General features: G+C 45.5%; 1 pseudogene across 1 annotated transcript; it reads left to right on the top strand.

Annotated features, from left to right (window-relative positions):
• The first annotated feature begins 15,981 nt into the window (after window positions 1–15,981).
• LOC311138528 (inositol monophosphatase 1-like) lies at window positions 15,982–17,273 on the top strand (annotated as a pseudogene). Its single transcript has 5 exons — window positions 15,982–16,142; window positions 16,359–16,414; window positions 16,508–16,518; window positions 16,727–16,869; window positions 17,112–17,273. The product of its transcript is annotated as an inositol monophosphatase 1-like (transcript).
• Window positions 17,274–17,476: the final 203 nt, after the last annotated feature.

Consider the following 17,476-nt stretch of genomic DNA (forward strand, 5'->3'; position numbering starts at 1 on the left):
ACTCCGAGCATGCGCTGACCAACTGGCAAGTGTCTTCACTGACATTTTCAACCTGTCCCTGACTGTGTCTTTAATACCAACATGTTTCAAGCAGACCGCCATAGTCCCTGTGCCCAAGAACACTAAGGTAACCTGCCTAAATGACTACAGACCCGTAGCACTCACGTCTGTTGCCATGAAGTGCTTTGAAAGGCTGTTAATGGCTCACATCAACACCATTATCCCAGAAACCCTAGACCCACTCCGATTTGCATACCGCCCCAACAGATCCACAGATGATGCAATCTCTATTGCACTCCACACTGCCCTTTCCCACCTGGACAAGAGGAACACCTACGTGAGAATGCTATTTATTGACTACAGCGCAGCGATCAACACCATAGTGCCCTCAAAGCTCATCACTAAGCTAAGGACCCTGAGACTAAACACCTCCCTCTGCAACTGGATCCTGGACTTCCTGACGGGCCGCCCCCCACGTGGTAAGGGTAGGTAACAACACATCTGCCACGCTGATCCTCAACACGGGGGCCCCTCAGGGGTGCGTGCTCAGTCCCCTCCTGTACTCCCTGTTCACCCATGACTGCATGGCCAGGCACGACTCCAACACCATCATTAAGTTTGCCGATGACACAACAGTGGTAGGCCTGATCACCGACAACGATTAGACAGCCTATAGGGAGGTCAGAGACCTGGCCATGTGGTGCCAGGATAGCAACCTCTCCCTCAACGTGGTCAAGACAAAGGAGATGATTGTGGACTACAGGAAAAGAAGGACCGAGCATGCCCCCATTCCCATCGACGGGGCTGTAGTGGAGCAGGTTGAGAGCTTCAAGTTCCTTGGTGTCCACATCACCAACGAACTATCATGGTCCAAACACACCAAGACAGTCGTGAAGAGGGCACGACAAAGCCTATTCCCCCTCAGGAGACTGAAAAAGATTTGGCATGGGTCCTCAGATCCTCAAAGTTCTACAGCTGCACCATTGAGAGCATCCTGACTGGTTGCATCACTGCCTGGTATGGCAACTGCTCGGCCTCCGACCGCAAGGTACTACAGAGGGTAGTGCATACGGCCCAGTACATCACTAGGGCCAAGCTTCCTGCCATCCAGGACCTCTATACCAGGCTGTGTCAGAGGAAGGCCATTAAAATTGTCAAAGACTCCAGCCACCCTAGTCATAGACTGTTCTCTCTTCTACCGCACGGCAGGCGGTACCAGAGCACCAAGTCTGGGTCCAAAAGGCTTCTTAACAGCTTCTACCCCCAAGCCATAAGACTCCTGAACAGCTTATCAAATGGCTACCCAGACTATTTGCATTGTCCCCCTCCCACCCCCTCTTTTACGCTGCTGCTACTCTGTTAATTATCTATGCATAGTCACTTTAACTATACCTATATGTACATATTACCTCAATTACCTCGACTAACCGGTGCCCCCGCACATTGACTCTGTACTGGTACCCCCTGTATATAGCCTCTCTACTGTTATTTTTACTGTTATTTTACTGCTTTTATTTTTTACTTATCTAATGTTTACTTAACACTTATTTTTCTTAAAACTACATTGTTGGTTAAGGGCTTGTAAGTAAGCGTTTCACTGTAAGGTCTACACTGGTTGTATTCGGCGCATGTGACAAATTTAAATTTGATTTGATTTGAAAAGTAAAACACGTAATAATAAAAGTAATAACCCCTGAGGGGCCCCAGTGTTGAGTGTCAGCTTGGCGGATGTGTTGTTGCCTACCATCACCACCTGGGGGTGTCCCGTCAGGAAGTCCAGGAGCCATTTGCAGAGGTAGGTGTTCAGTCCCAGGGTCCTTACTTTAGTAAAGTGTTTGGAGGGCACTATGGTGTTGAACGCTGAGCTGTGTTCAATGAAAAGCATTCTCTCAGCATTCTGGTTCACTGTTGCTTGCCTCGAAGCGAGCATAGAAGGCATTTAGCTCGTCTGGTAGGCTCGCGTCACTGGGCAGCTCTTGGTTGGATTTCCTTTTGTATTCGTTATAACTTGCAAGCCTCTCCACATCCGAAAAGCAGAGCCGGTGTAGTAGGATTCAATCTTAGTCCTGCATTGACGCTTTGCCTTTTTAATGGTTTGTCGGAGGGCGAAGCAGGATTTCTTATAAGCATCAGGGTTAGTGTCCCAGTCCTTGAAAGCAGCAGCTCAAGCCTTTAACTCAGTGCGGATGTTCCCTCTATTCCATGGCTTCTGTTTGGGATATGTACGTACGGTCACTGTGGGATGACTCGTCGATGCACTTATTAATAATGAAGGCGGTGACTGATGTGGTATGCTCCTCAATGCCATCAGATGAGTCCTGGAACATATTCCAGTCTGTGCTAGTGAACCAGTCCTGTAGCTTAGCATCCGCTTCATCGGACCACGTCTGTATTGAGCACGTCACTGATACTTTCGGTTTGAGTTTTTGCTTGTAAGCAGATATCAGGAAGATAGAGTTATGGTCAGATTTGTATGCGTGGGAGAGCTTTGTATGCATCTCTGTGTGTGGAGTAAAGGTGATCTAGAGTTTTGTCGCTTCTAGTTGCACAGGTGACATGCTGGCAGAAATGAGGTAATTTCAGTTTTCCTGTATCAAAAAGCCCCTGTATAGGGCTTGTGGTCATATACAGCTCATTGAGTGGGGTTTGTGGTGGTAAATAGGCAGCTATGAAAATATATAAAAAGTATGGTCTACAGCTTATCATGAGGTATTCTAACTCGGGCAAGCAGAACCTTGAGACTTCCTTAATATGATAGATTATGCGCCAGCTGTTGTTAACAAAGAGAAAAACACCACGCCCCTTGAGCTTACCCGACGCTGCTGTTCTGTCCTGCCGATGCATAGATAAACCAGCTATATGTGTATTATCCATGTTCTTGTTCAGCCGAGTTTCAGAGAAACATAGGATATTACAGTTCTTCAGGTCCTGTTGATAGGATAGTCTCGAACTGAGCTTGTCCAGTTTGTTCTCCAGTGATTGTATATTCGCCAATAGAACAGAGGGCATAGGGGGTTTATTTACTCACCGCCGTAGTTTCATCAGGGTGCCCGCAAGTCAACTTCTATATCGCCGTCATTTTCTCTTCCAGTTGTTGGGGATTAGGGCCTGGTCCGGGGTTAGCAGTATGTCCTGCGCAGCCGACTCATTGTAGTAGAAATCTTCATCCAAATCTAGGTAGTGATCACTGTTCTTATGTCCCAAAGCTCTTTTCGGTCATATGAAAACGGTGGCGGAAACGATATGCACGAAAAATAAGTTACGATCATCATAAAAAAGAAAAACGTCCGCTATACATTCCAGCGCCATGTTACATAAAGCCTATATTGGGCCTATGATACATTTTTTGACTGTCTTATTTTGCCATTTATGAATGTGTTATTCAATGTGTTTCAATGGGCTATAGTAGTAAAGGCCAAATAAAAAGAATTATACCTAAAGGGGTCCTAAAATTCAAAATGAAATCGCTAAATGAACCATAGTGTGACCATCTTAAAACAATTCCATATGTCAGTGAGTCTGAGTTGCGGGATGCGGAGATGGTTTGGGTCGTTGGACGCGTTCCATGGTGTCCACAGGGTCAAGGGTTATATCAATCTCCCCAGGGTGGGAGTAATACATTGGGTGGTTCACTCTCTGTCCACAAGAGGGCACCCCTCCCTATAGGTGGCACATTTCTGGGATTCATTGCTGATTCCTGCCTGTAGCTCACTAGTCCCTATGAGGAAGGTGTCTAGTGATACAGGTTATGGACCCTGTAGGTGATTGGTGGTCGGTAGCAGAGTCGAGGGAACAAGCAGGGTTGGACATGTTGTGGTTCGGATGAAACCCCAAATTAGCTGTCTTCCTCCAGCTCAGCGCTTTTTATTCCTGGGAATAGGCGATATGCACAGGCGAGCATGACATATTTCCGGTTAAATCTCAGGATGGATGTAAACTTCCGGTTATCGTAGAATGCTGTGCTACTGTATGCTAGCATTGAATGCTTGTCGTCAAAAACATCCGAAACGGTTCATTTTCGTCGTTGTTGTTGTTTATCTTAATGTTTATGTTAATGTTTTTACTTGTAATACTTCGTCTTGACTTATAACACGATGACGTGTAAACGTACGAAAGTGTCCTTTCAAAAACGGGATGACAGCTCTTACAGCCATCACTGCTGTGTGCCGCAATGTACAGTGTCTGCCAGATGCAATTCTTCTGTTAGTTTTTTTACTTTTCCCAAAGACAGTGAATTACATAAACGGTGGGTGATTAACATTCGACGAGTCAACTTTCTTACAACAAACACACGACTCTGCAGCCGACACTTTCTAAGTGAAGATGTGATAGAGCCTCCGACTCCAGCTGGGTGCAGAGGTCTGAAGAAGGGAGCTGTTCCAGTGCTGTTTCAATGGAACAATTTCAGTCTTCCAGTCCCACGGCCCGGAGTTTGGGAAAGGACCGAGCGTCCCAACACAGAAACCATGAATGATCCGTCTGTGGAATTGGACTGTCCTCCTGACCATGACTACTGCAACAGTACTGAACATGCTGCGCTGGATATGTCCCTTGACCACAATGAAGAACTTAGTGTAGAGATAGCAAGGCTCCGAAATCAAATTGAGGAGATAACTATCAGCAGCAAGTTCTGCTTGGAGCGGTTTGCTGGATCTGATGATGACATAAGGTTTTTCACAAGGTAAATTAAAATGTCCAATATGTTTAATATATAGGCCTATGTATTTGAGCTGTCAACAATGACTAGTATTATTATCTGTTTAAATGTTGCATGTGTGATGTGTGTTGTTGTAAGCTACTGGAAACCTTGAATTTCCCTCGGGATGAGTAAAGTATCTATCTAAAACTATCTAGATCTAGGCTATCTACTAGCGCATTAATTGTATTTAAAAATACTAAGAGCAGTAAGCAAAAGGACTGACGTGTGCGTGGTCCAGTTTCTGACCTTAGTGCCAAATGTTCTAAGATGTTGTATAACTGTCAATAAGGATGCTAACATGCTTGCAATTTAATGTTGTGTATGGACACTTAACATATAGAAATGTAACACGTATGTCCCACAGGTTTGCAAGTCATGCCCACCTGATGGCCTTTTGGAAGCAGATAGAGCCAGCCACCTGCAAGATCATACGGGTGACAAGAGCACGAAGTGTAGCAAAGACTGATGAGGTCCCTCACACTGGCAATGCCAATAATCTAGTCCTACTCTCAGCTGGTGTGGTGGCTTTGGTTTCTTTATTGAGCGGTAGCAGTGGGCTCTCACAGAGATCTCATTTGTAGCCCTGTTTTTACCTGATACTTTCATAAAAGTACAAACACATGAAGTGAGAGGCATATACACATGATTAAACTTTATTTAAAGCATGATTAACCTGAAGCAGGACGGAGTCATGACTTAAAACACCAAAGCAAGGCTTCTAGCTCAGGCTAGCTAGCGTTAGCATATTACCTTCAAAGTTGCAAAGAAAATAAGAAACGTAAAATTTGAAGCCTTTATCCAGTTTGCTACGTGGTGTCGTACTGGATGTCCGGACGACCCTCCGTATATCATTAACAGATACTTTAGGCAACTCCAGCAAACACCTTGTAAACTTCATCTCTGCTATCATAACGGTCTACTGTCACTGTCTAATGTTTTTTTCCGGTAACCGGAAATGCCCAAGCATCCTTACGCCAATGCGGAAGTGATGCGTGCATAGAGCCTATTAGATTAGATTATGAATAGCCACTGTCTGTTACCACAGAAGGGGGCTGTTTTTCAGAGCTGTCTGTCCCATTCCCAGCTAGGTTACAAGGCACTTTGTTGCCAGTAGGCTGCCTATGACTGGTCAGTAGGGTAACCTCCATGATAACGTTGTGACAACAGGCTCGTTGTGACAACAGTACCCCCAGGTGGCACTTAAACACTGTTTTTTCAACCCCAAGTTCCACAGTGTTCAGGGATGTCAAAAGTGTTGTGTCTCCCGCATGTGAGTTAGATGAAAAGTGTCCTTTCTCCACGGTGGAAATGGGAAAATAACCAATCTCTCTTTCCACAAGGTGACGTCCCGCCCCTTCAGATGGCACTTTACGGGAGGCTCACTGTCTGCTCCGACCAATGGTGCGCATGCGCAGTGTGACCCTGGATCATGCGAACAGTGACTTCAGGGTACAGGCTACAATTCAGCGCATTCCGTTTCTTGGTCTCATGCTAGACTCACTTGCTTATCAAGCTTTTTTATCCATATGGAGGGTGTTCGGGTTCCGGCTCTGCTAAGCCAAATTTCGCCTTGGTCACACAATGAGTTTTCGGCAGTGCCTACGCCTACTGGGGGTGATGTCTTCTGTGATGGAAGTCGTTCCCCTGGGGCTATTGTTAATGCGGCCCTTCCAGTGCGGAGGGCTAGCCACTCACCTGGACTCATCTCGCAGCCTAAGCCGGTTGCTTTGGGTGTCCCCGTCAGGCCTATGGGCCATGGCCCATCGGTGGGACCCTTTGCTATTGCCAGGGGGCTCCCATGGGCTGAGCTGCATCCCGCAAGGTGATCACGACAGACTCATCCGATGGGGAACGTATGTTTAGCACAATGCTGCTTCTGTAATAACCTGTCTTGGTTGGGTTCATGCGAGTGACTGATTGATTGCACAAAAGAGGAAACCACACTATCACTCCCAAGCAATTTGGCAGTTAGCCCAGAATATTGTTTTGGGACTAGATAAGCGATACAAGGTCTTAGCTTTGAGAGAAGAATACTCGTGAGGTATCAGTCAGTCACATGCAGGAACCAACGTTAATAATGAACAATGTAAATCATGCTTATAACTTGTTTGTGTAGCAGTATAAAAGGACTGAAAGGGAATGCCCCCTTTCAGAGTTTTCATCAAGCTTGTATTGAGTTTGTGAACCTCTCTGCGCGTTAAATAAAAATTGCTTAATTTACTTTGACTTTGAGTCCTTAGTGTTGAATTTCCACGACAGGCTCCTGACTGGCTGAGTAGGTGGCGAGTGTTGGTGGATTTTTCGAAATTCAGCAGACATGCATCGCATTAACCAGCATGATAGTAGCTCGTTTCCAATTTGATTAATTTCTCTCAACTCTGAATAGAATAGGAATGGAGCTTTAGGCCTACTCAGGCTGGTTATAGGAAGACTATCACATTTGACTTATACCATAGCCCATCTAGCCTATCTATCCTATTTATAAAAGGACTGAAGACAGAAAAATGTGGTTCCATTTCAACATACAGTACCAGTCAAAGGTGTGGACACACCTACTCATTCCAGGGTTTTTCTTTATTTTTACTATTTTCTACATTGTAGAATAATAGTGAAGACATCAAAACTATGAAATAACACATATGGAATCATGTAGTAACCAAACAACTGTTAAACAAATCAAAATATATTTTATATTTGAGATTCTTCAAAGTAGCCACCCTTTTGTTAGAAATTGCGTAATTCAAATCTGGTATTGGAATAAGAATCAAGAGATCTTCAATCCAAGCTTAATTTATTATATGCAAAATGTATGTACGATAAGTATGAAGGTTCGTATATACGGGTCCACTGAAATACCACGCAGGGCACTCAGAGAACTAAAACACCGCTCACAGGTTCCCCCCCAAATACTCTGACAGATAGTTCCCACCTCTTCTGTTGGCCAATCAGAGTCAAGGACTGAGTGTGGTTTAGACTTTACTCAGCCAATCCGTTGGCACAGGGGTTGGTCCCAACTCCTCGGCACTCCATTTGTTGCACACTGTTGCCAGGCATAAGTTGCTATCATAATAACCTGTGGAGTCAGCACCCAAAAGACACCATTCCACTGTACTCCATGTACCCACGTTCAAGGACGGTTTCACAGACAACAAAGAGGCAGTGTTCGTATCTGTGAGAAATACAAGTCTTATCTATAAGAAATACAAGTTTTATCTCATCCTAGCCCCTAACGTTCTTCACATGAATAACAGCCTGTTATGTGAAACAATCCATATCAGTACAGTTCAAACCTATGCTCCTCATTAATGCATTCCTTCCCAGCTATTCATCACATACAGATCCAATTATGAGAAAAATAGAACCCAACACTTTGCCTTGATGACAGCATTGCACACTCTTGGAATTCTCTCAAATTAAAAGCCTATTGCACAGAAAAACATGGACAGTGCGATACATCGCTAATTTTATACCACTGACAGCAACATATACTAAAGCAATAAACAAACACTTTTCAATGAGAACAGAAATCCACAAAAACTACTTAGCCTACATTTTAACACGACTGCATCTTCCCAATTAAGTAGCCTAGCTTAGTTGTTTGGCTACTTGAAGAGAACTAGTATGAGTATAATAGTATGAGTAATGAGTATAACATCCTGGCAAAATTTACATACCATAAAACTTGAACACAAATATAAACACAACATGTAAAGTGTTGGTCCCATGTTTCATGAGCTGAAATAAAAGATCCCAGAAATGTTCCATTCACAAAAAGCGTATTTCTCTCAAATTTTACCCACACATTTGTTTACATCCCTGTTAGTGAGCATTTCTCAATTGCCAAGATAATCTATCCACCTGACAGTTGTGGCATATCAAGAAGCTGATTAAATAGCATGATCATTACACAGGTGCACCTTGTGCTTGGGACAATAAAAGGCCACTCTAAAATGTGCATTTTTGTAACACAACACAATGCCACAGATGTCTCAATTTGAGGGAGCGTGCAATTGGCATGCTGACTGCAGGAATGTCCAGAGCTGTTGCCATAGAATTGAATGTTAATTTCTCTACCATAAGCCGCCTCCAATGTCGTTTTACAGAATTTTGCAGTACATACAACCGGCCTCACAACTGCAGACCTAGGTTCTGTATGGCGTCATGTGGGCGAGCGGTTTGCGTCATCAGCGTTGTGAACAGAGTACCCCATGGTGGCAGTGGGGTTATGGCAGTGGAGGCTCCTCAGAGTAGTCGGCGAGGTGAGGTGAGTAGTCATGCTGTACTTCGCTCCGCAGGTAATATGACACATTACATTGCAATGGAACGATTTGATTAGTGTAATGTTAGCTAGCTACATAGTTGTATTTGTATCAAAGATAAAGGTGTAGTATAGAGAAACTATCGAGGTTAGCTAGCCAGCTACATTCGTTCGCAGCGACGCCGTTTTTCAAACAAAGTCAACACCGCAGCCATTGCTAGCTAGCAGTACTGTAGCAACTAAATACAATATCCTTTTAGCCAGCTAAATTTGTTCGCAGCGACGCCGTTTTTCAAACAAAGTCATCACCGCAGCCATTGCTAGCTAGCCAACGCTACCAGCACTGTAGCAACTAAATACAATATAATTTTAGCCAGCTACATTCGTTCGCAGCGACGCCGTTTTTCAAACAAAGTCAACACAGCAGCCATTGCTAGCTAGCCAACACTACCAGCTAGCTGTACTGTACCAACTAAATACAATATCATTTTAGCCAGCTACACTCGTTCGCAGCGACGCCGTTTTTCAAACAAAGTCAACACCACAGCCATTGCTAGCTAGCCAACACTACCAGCTAGCAGTACTGTAGCAGCTAAATACAATATAATTTTAGTCAATGAGAATTTTGCAACATAAAGCTTCCCTTTCTGAACATTCGAGATGTGTAGTCCACTTGTGTAGCTAGCATGACTGACTTTGTGCTAGCTAGCCAACGTTTAATTATTGCTGCGTTATGAAAGGAACTGGACACGAATTATCTGTTTAGTGTGTTAACACACTATTGGTAGTTTGTTGTAACCAAATATTGGTGCTAAACCGTGTGTTATTGGATGCTAGCATGCTAGTTAGCTATGGCGTCATAGGATACGGTGCCCTGGGCGGTTTTCATGGAAGAAACTGTACCAAGTTAGCTAGCTGAATAAAGTAAGTTAGAGTCTATTCCTAGAAACATTGAACCGCTCTAGTTTACAACAATTCTAATTTCTAAAGTGGAAGTTGGGAGAGTTATATTCGGGTGTTTCAGTGAAACAATTATAGTTTCTGAGGTGGAAGTTGGGAGAGTTATATTTGGGAGTTGTGGTGAGGGAGGCCCCGCTCTCTCCTTTCCCAGATGTTTAGTTTATTTCATTCCGATCTCCTCTGCATTATTGTAGCCATTTGCTGCAGCCTGTCAACTATGCCTCTGCCTATCCCTGTTCTCTCCTCTCCGCACAGGCTACACAAACGCCTCACACCGCGTGGCTGCTGCCTCTCTAACCTGGTGGTCCCTGCACGCACCACACACCTGGAGTTCCAGGTCTCAGGCAGCCTCTGGAACTGCCGTTCTGCTGCCAACAAGGCAGACTTCATCCCAGCCTATGCTACCCTCCAGCCCCTCGACTACAAGCTCACAGAACGGAACCGCGAGTGCTGAAGCACACAGCGCGTAAAAATCATCTGTCCTCGATTGCAACACTCACTACTGAGTTTCAAACTGCCTCTGGAAGCAATGTCACCACAAAAACTCTTTGTCGGGAGCTTCATGAAATGGGTTTCCATGGCCGAGCAGCCGCACACAAGCCTAAGATCACCATGCGCAATGTTGTGTCGGCTGGAGTGGTGTAAAGTTCACCGCCATTGGACTCTGGAGCAGTGGAAACGCATTATCTGGAGTGATGAATCTGGCAGTCCGACGGACTAATCTGGGTTTGGTGGATGCCAGGAGAACGCTACCTGCACCAATGCATAGTGCCAACTGATATTACACCAGAGAGTGCTGCTGAGGCTACTGTAGACCTCTGGAACTGCCGTTCTGCTGCCAACAAGGCTGACTTCATGCCAGCCTATGCTACCCTCCAGTCCCTCGACTTCCTGGCGCTGACGGAAACATGGATTACCACTGAAAACACTGCTACTCCTACTGCTCTCTCCTCGTCTGACCATGTGTTCTCGCATACCCCGAGAGCATCTGGTCAGAGGGGTGGTGGCACAGGAATCCTCATCTCTCCCAAGTGGACATTCTCAATTTTTCCCCTAACCCATCTGTCTATCTCCTCATTTGAATTCCATGCTGTCACAGTCACTAGCCCATTTAAGCTTAATATCCTTGTCATCTATCGCCCTCCAGGTTCCCTTGGAGAGTTCATCAATGAGCTTGACGCCTTGATAAGTTCCTTTCCTGAGGATGGCTCACCCCTCACAGTTTTGGGGGATTTCAACCTCCCTACGTCTACATTTGACTCATTTCTCTCTGCCTCCTTCTTTCCACTCCTCTCCTCTTTTGACCTCACCCTCTCACCGTCCCCCCCTACTCACAAGGCAGGCAATACGCTTGACCTTATCTTTACTAGATGCTGTTCTTCTACTAATCTCACTGCAACTCCCCTCCATGTCTCCGACCACTACTTTGTATCCTTTTCTCTCTCGCTCTCCTCCAACACTACTCACTCTGCCCCTACACAGATGGTAATGCGCCGCCGCAACCTTCGCTCTCTCTCTCCCGCTACTCTCTCCTCTTCCATTCTATCATCTCTTTCCTCTGCTCAATCCTTCTCCCTCCAATCTCCTGATTCTGCCTCCTCAACCCTCCTCTCCTCCCTTTCTGCATCCTTTGACTCTCTATGTCCCCTATCCTCCCGGCCGGCTCGATCCTCCCCTCCAGCTCCGTGGCTTGATGACTCATTGCGAGCTCACAGAACAGAGCTCCGGGCAGCTGAGCGGAAATGGAAGAAAACTAGACTCCCTGCGGACCTGGCATCTTTTCACTCCCTCCTCTCTACATTTTCTTCATCTGTTTCTGCTGCTAAGGCCACTTTCTACCACTCTAAATTCCAAGCATCTGCCTCTAACCCTAGGAAGCTCTTTGCCACATTCTCCTCCCTGCTGAATCCTCCTCCCCCCCCCCCCCCTCCCTCTCTGTGGATGACTTCGTCAACCACTTTGAAAAGAAGGTTGACGACATCCGATCCTTGTTTGTTAAGTCAAATGACACTGCTGGTCCTGCTCACACTGCCCTACCCTATGCTTTGACTTCTTTCTCCCCTCTCTCTCCAGATAAAATCTTGTGACTTGTGACTGCAGGCCGCCCAACAACCTGCCCGCTTGAACCTATCCCCTCCTCTCTTCTCCAGACCATCTCCGGTGACCTTCTCCCCTACCTCACCTCGCTGATCAACTCATCCTTGACCGCTGGCTATGTCCCTTCTGTCTTCAAGAGAGCGAAAGTTGCACCCCTTCTCAAAAAACCAACACTCGATCCCTCTGATGTCAACAACTACAGACCAGTATCCCTTCTTTCTTTTCTTTCCAAAACTATTGAGCGTGCCGTCTTTAGCCAACTCTCTTGCTATCTCTCTCAGAATGACCTTCTTGATCCAAACCAGTCAGGTTTCAGGACTGGTCATTCAACTGAGACTGCTCTTCTCTGTGTCACGGAGGCTCTCCGCACTGCTAAAGCTAACTCTCTCTCCTCTGCTCTTGTCCTTCTAGACCTGTCTGCTGCCTTTGATACTGTGAACCATCAGATCCTCCTCTCCAACCTCTCCGAGCTGGGCATCTCCGGCGCGGCTCACTCTTGGATTGCGTCCTACCTGACCGGTCGCTCCTACCAAGTGGCGTGGCGAGAAGATGTCTCCGCACCACGTGCTCTCACCACTGGTGTCCCCCAGGGCTCAGTTCTAGGCCCTCTCCTATTCTCGCTATACACCAAGTCACTTGGCTCTGTCATATCCTCACATGGCCTCTCCTATCATTGCTACGCTGACGATACACAACTAATCTTCTCCTTTCCCCCTTCTGATAACCAGGTGGCGAATCGCATCTCTGCATGTCTGGCAGACATATCAGTATGGATGACGGATCACCACCTCAAGCTGAACCTTGGCAAGACGGAGCTGCTCTTCCTCCCGGGGAAGGACTGCCCGTTCCATGATCTCGCCATCACGGTTGACAACTCCATTGTGTCCTCCTCCCAGAGTGCGAAGAGCCTTGGCGTGACCCTGGACAACACCCTGTCGTTCTCCGCTAACATCAAGGCGGTGACCCGATCCTGTAGGTTCATGCTCTACAACATTCGGAGAGTACGATCCTGCCTTAAACAGGAAGCGGCACAGGTCCTAATCCAGGCACTTGTCATCTCCCGTCTGGATTACTGCAACTCGCTGTTGGCTGGGCTCCCTGCCTGTGCCATTAAACCCCTACAACTCATCCAGAATGCCGCAGCCCGTCTGGTGTTCGACCTTCCCAAGTTCTCTCACGTCACCCCGCTCCTCCGCACACTCCACTGGCTTCCAGTTGAAGCTCGCATCTGTTACAAGACCATGGTGCTTGCCAATGGAGCTGTGAGGGGAACGGCACCTCCGTACCTTCAGGCTCTGATCAGTCCCTACACCCAAACGAGGGCATTGCGTTCATCCACCTCTGGCCTGCTGGCTCCCCTTCCTCTGCGGAAGCATAGTTCCCGCTCAGCCCAGTCAAAACTGTTCGCTGCTCTGGCACCCCAATGGTGGAACAAGCTCCCTCACGACGCCAGGACAGCGGAGTCACTCACCACCTTCCGGAGACATTTGAAACCCCACCTCTTTAAGGAATACCTGGGATAGGATAAAGTAATCCTTCTACCCCCCCCCCCCCCCCCACAAAAATAAAAATAAAATAATAATAATAATAATAATAATAATAATATTTGTAAAGTGGTTATCCCACTGGCTATAGGGTGAATGCACCAATTTGTAAGTCGCTCTGGATAAGAGCGTCTGCTAAATGACGTAAATGTAAATGTAAATGTAGTCCCATGTAGCTCAGTTTGTAGAGCATGGCGTTTGCAACGCCAGGGTTGTGGGTTCGTTTCCCATGGGGGACCAGTATGATTTTATTTTATTTTTTACGTATGTACTCACTAATTGTAAGTCGCTCTGGATAAGAGCGTCTGCTGCTAAATTACTAAAATGTAAATGTGGGGAGGACCGTCCTCCTCAGTGAATTACATGAAAATAAAAATAGTGAAACATTTTAAAAAGCTATCCTTTTTAGATAAAACTGTACCAAATATATTAATGTCACCAAATAATTTATTAAAACACACTGTTTTGCAATGAAGGTCTACAGTAGCCTCAACAGCACTCTGTAGGGTAGCACCATGGTGTACCCAGAGGACAGCTAGCTTCCATCCTCCTCTGGGTACATTGACTTCAATACAAAACCTAGGAGGCTCATGGTTCTCACCCCCTTCCATAGACTTACACTGTAATTATGACAACTTCCAGAGGACATCCTCCAACCTACAGTGAGGGAAAAAAGTATTTGATCCCCTGCTGATTTTGTACGTTTGTCCACTGATAAAGAAATGATCAGTCTATAATTTTAATGGTAGGTTTATTTGAACAGTGTGAGACAGAATAACAACAACAAAATCCAGAAAAACGCATGTCAAAAATGTTATAAATTGATTAGCATTTTAATGAGGGAAATAAGTATTTGACCCCCTCTCAATCAGAAAGATTTCTGGCTCCCAGGTGTCTTTTATACAGGTAACGAGCTGAGATTAGGAGCACACTCTTAAAGGGAGTGCTCCTAATCTCAGTTTGTTACCTGTATAAAAGACACCTGTCCACAGAAGCAATCAATCAGATTCCAAACTCTCCACCATGGCCAAGACCAAAGAGCTCTCCAAGGATGTCAGGGACAAGATTGTAGACCTACACAAGGCTGGAATGGGCTACAAGACCATCGCCAATCAGCTTGGTGAGAAGGTGACAACAGTTGGTGCGATTATTCGCAAATAGAAGAAACACAAAATAACTGTCAATCTCCCTCAGCCTGGGGCTCCATGCAAGATCTCACCTCGTGGAGTTGCAATGATCATGAGAACGGTGAGGAATCAGCCCAGAACTACACGGGAGGATCTTGTCAATGATCTCAAGGCAGCTGGGACCATAGTCACCAAGAAAACAATTGATAACACACTACGCCGTGAAGGACTGAAATCTTGCAGCGCCCGCAAGGTCCCCCTGCTCAAGAAAGCACATATACATGCCCGTCTGAAGTTTGCCAATGAACATCTGAATGATTCAGAGGAGATCTGGGTGAAAGTGTTGTGGTCAGATGAGACCAAAATGGAGCTCTTTGGCATCAACTCAACTCGCCGTGTTTGGAGGAGGAGGAATAATGTCTATGACCCCAAGAACACCATCCCCACCGTCAAACATGGAGGTGGAAACATTATGCTTTGGGGGTGTTTTTCTGCTAAGGGGACAGGACAACTTCACCGCATCAAAGGGACGATGGATGGGGCCATGTACCGTCAAATCTTGGGTGAGAACCTCCTTCCCTCAGCCAGGGCATTGAAAATGGGTCATGGATGGGTATTCCAGCATGACAATGACCCAAAACACACGGCCAAGGCAACAAAGGAGTGGCTCAAGAAGAAGCACATTAAGGTCCTGGAGTGGCCTAGCCAGTCTCCAGACCTTAATCTCATAGAAAATCTGTGGAGGGACTTGAAGGTTCGAGTTGCCAAACGTCAGCCTCGAAACCTTAAGGGAGAAGATCTGCAAAGAGGAGTGGAACAAAATCCCTCCTGAGATGTGTGCAAACCTGATGGCCAACTACAAGAAACATCTGACCTCTGTGATTGCCAACAAGGGTTTGCCACCAAGTACTAAGTCATGTTTTGCAGAGGGGTCAAATACTTATTTCCCTCATTAAAATGCAAATCAATTTATAACATTTTTGACATGCATTTTTCTGGATTTTTGTTGTTGTTATTCTGTCTCTCGCTGTTCAAATAAACCTACCATTAAAATTATAGACTGATCATGTCTTTGTCAGTGGGCAAACCTACAAAATCAGCAGGTGATCAAATACTTTTTTTCCCTCACTTTAGCAGCAAGGGGCAAGGGTTACCTAGCGGTGTACGCGCCCACTCCACCAGGGGTCTGGCAGCGTCTTGAGCGTTCTTTAAAGCAGGGTTTCCAAAACTCTGTCCTGTGAGGTTTTATCGCTTGGATGTCACTGCTCCCAGTGTGCTTACAGCTGGGACAGGAGAATGTCACTAGGCTGCGCTGTATGCGCAATACCCAGACTGCCGCATCTGGCGTCTCAGCTGGAGTTTGGTGTTGTGTACAGCTGCATAGAGGACAAGATGTACACAGGAAGAAAAGGGGACTTTCTTTGATGGAGAGAGATTGCAAGTGTCTGATGTGACAGGTAAGACCGAGACAAGAGTATCCACTGCCAAATGGTTATATGTGAATACACACTTGAGCAACTGTCATGATAATAGATGCACAGATTCCTATGCAGCAGTATTCAAAAACAGAACATAATTTGATCATTATTCTTAGGTATGTTATATAGCATCTAACAAATATTGCACAGGCTGATACAAACATACACAATGTGTGTTTCATTTCTTCGTTGCAGAGATAAAGAAATCGATGATTATCAGTGAGCTGGGTTCTAACAGACAGCCAGAGACGGTGAGCAAGATCTTCTAGTTGTTGAGGTCAAAGTAAAAAAAGGTATTTCTCATAAAGTTATGATTTGCACACAAAAAGTGAATATTTATCCAGAGTGACTTACAGTAGCAATTAAGGTTAAATTCCTTGCTCAAGGGTATGTCAACAGATTTTTCACCTAGTCAGCTCGGGGATTCAAACCAACAACCTTCCGGTTATTGGCCCAATGCTCTTAACTGCTAGGCTACCTGTATAGTTTAGAATATGTTAGTAATTGAGGTCTTAATTAACACCCAATCCTCCTTTCTTTTGCTCCCTCTCCCCGGATTTGAGGTCAGGTACAGCTGCTACCAACATGTGCCTGGTTGCATCGGGGGCAGTGGAGGCCTTCTTTGAGATCGGGATCCATTGCTGGAACATCGCTGCTGGGGTGGTCATTGTCACAGAGGCAGGTGGAGTGCTCATGGATGCGGATCGTATGTACAGACTCTAGTTCAGTGATACAGACAATCAGCCATGATAACTGCTGAGCGTGAGGAATTGCCAATAAAATATTGTTGATAACATTTGCCAATCTTTTTCCATTTACAAAATAAACTACAGTGTATTTATGCCCTTTGAATTGTTTATCATATATTTGCTGTCTTTGAGTAAAAAACAACCTGTAATTCTGTGTAGTTATACTTAAATGCTATAAATATGTGTATTGTCCATCCAGGAGGTACGTCTGACTTGACGTCTAGAAGAATGGTTTCAGCAAACATCAAAACCATTGCGGACCGTATCATTAAGGAGATAGACATCTTCCCAGCGAAAAAGGGATGACGCTCCAAAGGAGAATAAATCACTGAATGTTTCTGCTGTTACAGTTTTATCTTGATATTTTTCTGATATTTGCTTATGCCAGTAAAGGTCCAAATGCCAATAGTTAAAGGCAGTATTACTTCATACCTAGCCTGATCCCAGATCTGTTTGTGCTCTTGCCAAATCCATTGCTCATTGGCATGACAATGTGACAAGGAGTTGGCATGGCAGCACAAACAGACTGGCATTCAGGCTACTTCATACCCATTGTGAACCAAC

The sequence above is a fragment of the Coregonus lavaretus genome, assembly GCF_964263955.1.
Source record: "Coregonus lavaretus genome assembly, chromosome: 2".
Taxonomy (NCBI): domain Eukaryota; kingdom Metazoa; phylum Chordata; class Actinopteri; order Salmoniformes; family Salmonidae; genus Coregonus; species Coregonus lavaretus.